Genomic DNA, 3,796 nt, shown 5'->3' with positions numbered 1-3,796 from the left:
ACCCACACAAAATCACACAATTGCTATACATGGATGATCTAAAACTACTGGCAGCAACAAATCAACAACTCAACCAATTACTAAAGATAACAGAAGTATTCAGCAATGATATAAATATGGCTTTTGGAACAGACAAATGTAAGAAAAATAGCATAGTCAAGGGAAAACACACTAAACAAGAAGATTACATACTAGATAACCACAGCGACTGCATAGAAGCGATGGAAAAAACAGATGCCTATAAATATCTAGGATACAGACAAAAAATAGGAATAGATAATACAAATATTAAAGAAGAACTAAAAGAAAAATATAGACAAAGACTAACAAAAATACTGAAAACAGAATTGACAGCAAGAAACAAGACAAAAGCTGTAAATACTTACGCCATACCAATATTGACCTACTCATTTGGAGTAGTGAAATGGAGTAACACAGACCTAGAAGCACTCAATACACTTACACGATCACAATGCCACAAATATAGAATACATCACATACATTCAGCAACAGAAAGATTCACATTAAGCAGAAAGGAAGGAGGAAGGGGATTTATCGACATAAAAAACCTACATTATGGACAGGTAGACAATTTAAGAAAATTCTTTCTAGAACGAGCAGAAACTAGCAAAATACACAAAGCAATCACCCACATAAATACATCGGCTACACCACTACAATTTCAAAAAGAAAACACTACATGGCAAGCACCCGTATCATCTAACACAGCCACACATCGATCAAGACGCATCCAACACATGGCTAAGAAGAGGCAATATTTACAGTGAGACGGAAGGATTCATGATTGCAATACAGGATCAAACAATAAACACCAGATATTACAGCAAGCATATTATTAAACATCCCAATACCACAACAGATAAATGCAGACTTTGCAAACAACAAATAGAACCAGTAGATCACATCACAAGCGGATGTACAATACTAGCAAATACAGAATACCCCAGAAGACATGACAACGTCGCAAAAATAATACATCAACAGCTTGCCTTACAACATAAACTTTTAAAACAACACGTTCCTACATACAAGTATACACCACAAAATGTACTGGAGAATGATGAATACAAATTATACTGGAACAGAACCATTATAACAGATAAAAAAACGCCACATAACAAACCTGACATCATACTCACCAATAAAAAGAAGAAATTAACACAACTAATTGAAATATCCATACCCAATACAGCAAATATACAGAAGAAAACAGAAAAAATTGAAAAATACATCCAACTGGCTGAGGAAGTCAAGGACATGTGGCATCAGGATAAAGTTGACATTATACCAATTATACTTTCAACTACAGGAGTCATACCACGCAATATCCACCACTACACCAATGCAATACAGCTACATCCAAACTTACATATACAACTTCAGAAATCCGTAATTATTGATACATGTTCAGTTACCCGAAAGTTCTTAAACGCAATGTAACATATACCGTACAGTTAAAAGGAAGTGACGCTTGATCAAGGTCCGCGTCACTTTCATTCCGAACCAGACCTAAGGTCTGAGAAAGGAAAGATAATAATAGTGGTAGTAGTAATTTAGTGGTGACTTCAGTTCCTGACGAATCTGATCTCCCTTGGAACACAAAGCGGGTCAGAACACGGTAGCAGAGACGACGACAAAATCGTGCCAAATTAAAAGGAACGCAACGTCTCTAAGATTGACGTTCTTTTATAGAAGCTCGAAATTTATCGCGGACACCAGTGGGATATGCTTACAGTAGATTCCCCAACGAAACTTTACCTCGAAACCTGGGAGAAAATCCGAAGAGCTTCTGCTCATATACAAAGTATGCTAGCGACAAGACGGTCAATGCCTTCTCCGCGCGATAGCAATGAAAATGCTATCGACGACAGTGCTGCGAAAGTATAGTTGCTAGACATAGGCTTCCGAAATTCCCTCAACGAAGAACTAGTACTAAATATTTGAGAATTCGAATCAAGAACAGCTGCCAACATCAGTGACATAGAAGTAGATAGCCTCGGAGTAGTGAAGCAACTTAAACCACTTAGTAAAAGCAAGTCTTGAGGTCGAGACGTATAATAATTAGGTTCCTTTCACAGTATGCTGGTAGTCGTATCAAGGCTGACACTGTATTAGTGGCCGCAGGGGGCTCACACACGATGTGTTGAGTGCTATTGACAATGGAGTTCAAATTCATTCCACATTTCAAGATTTCCAAAAGGCCTTTGACACAGTACGACACAAGCGGCTTGTAGTAAAACGGCCCTCTGTTGTTCATTATCTGTATAAATGATTTAGGAGACAATCTGAGAAGCCGTGTTCGATTGTTAGCAGATAAAGCTGTCGTTAATCGTCTAATAAACTCCTCAGAAGATCTAAAGAAATTGTAAAAAGATTTAGGAGAGATGTGTGGTGCAAAAATCAGCAATTGCCTGTAAATAATAAAAAGTGTGAGGTCATCCACATGTGTGCTAAAAGGAATCCGCTAACCTTCGGTAAAACGACAAATCTAAAAGACCGTAAGTTCGACTAAATACAAAAGAATTATAATTACGAACAATTTAAGTTGGAAAGAAAACTCAGAAAACTTGGGGCAGGGAAACCGTTTTATTGGCGGAATATTTGGAAGATGAAACTGATCTACTAAAGGGACTGCCTTCACTACGCTTGTTCTTCCTTTTTTGGAGTACTGCTGCGCGGTCTGGGATCCTTACCAGATACGATTAACGGAGTACATTGGGAAGTGCAACACGCTTTGTATAATCGTGAAATGAGGATGAGCGTGTCCCGGACATGATACAGGATCTGGGATGGACACCATTAAAACAAAGGCGTTCATCGTTGCGGTGGAATGTTATCAAAAATTTCAATCACCAACTTCCCCTCAGAATGCGAAAATATTTTGTTGACACCGACCTACATAGGAAGAAACGATCGTCATAATAAAATGAGAATCAGAGCTCGCACAGGAAGATACAGGTGTTTGTTTTTTCCGCGCGCTTGTTTTTCCGCGCGCTGTTAGAGAGTGGAATAATGGAGAATGGTTGTGAAGGTGGTTCGATGAACCCTCTGCCAGGCACCTAAGTGTGATTTGCAGGGTATCAATGTGGATGCAGACATAGAGAATATTAGTTTATTTTACTGTTTAGTGAGGACAAAATGTTTCACTAATCTTGATGAGACATATGTGTCCGCAGCTCGTGGTCGTGCGGTAGCGTTCTCGCTTCCCGTTCCCGGGTTCGATTCCCGGCGGGTCAGGGATTTTCTCTGCCTCGTGATGACTGGGTGTTGTGTGATGTCCTTAGGTTAGTTAGGTTTAAGTAGTTCTAAGTTCTAGGGGACTGATGACCATAGATGTTAAGTCCCATAGTGCTCAGAGCCATTTGAACCATTTGAACATACGTGTGTTCAAACTTCGTGGCAGATTAAAACTGTGTGCCGGACCGAGTCTCAAACTCGGGGACTTTGCATTTCACGGGCAAGTTCTTTACCATCAGAGCTACCCAAGCACGACTCAAGCCCCGTACTCACAGATTTACTTCCGCCAGTACCTCGTCTCCTACTTTCCAAACTTCACAAAAGCCCTACTACAGGACGAGGTACTGGCGAAAGTAAAGCTATGAATACGGGGCGCGAGGCGTGCTTGGGTAGCTCAGGTGGTAGAGCACTTACCCGCGAAAGGTAAAGGTCCCGAGTTCGAGTCTCGGTCCGGCACACAGTTTTAATCTGCCAGGAAGTTGCATATCAGCGCACACTACGCGGCAGGGTGAAAACCACATTCCGGATACGTGCATTC

The sequence above is a fragment of the Schistocerca serialis genome, chromosome 7 (genome assembly GCF_023864345.2).
Source record: "Schistocerca serialis cubense isolate TAMUIC-IGC-003099 chromosome 7, iqSchSeri2.2, whole genome shotgun sequence".
In the NCBI taxonomy this organism is placed as follows: Eukaryota; Metazoa; Arthropoda; class Insecta; order Orthoptera; family Acrididae; genus Schistocerca; species Schistocerca serialis.
Note: the sequence above shows the minus strand (reverse complement) of the source record.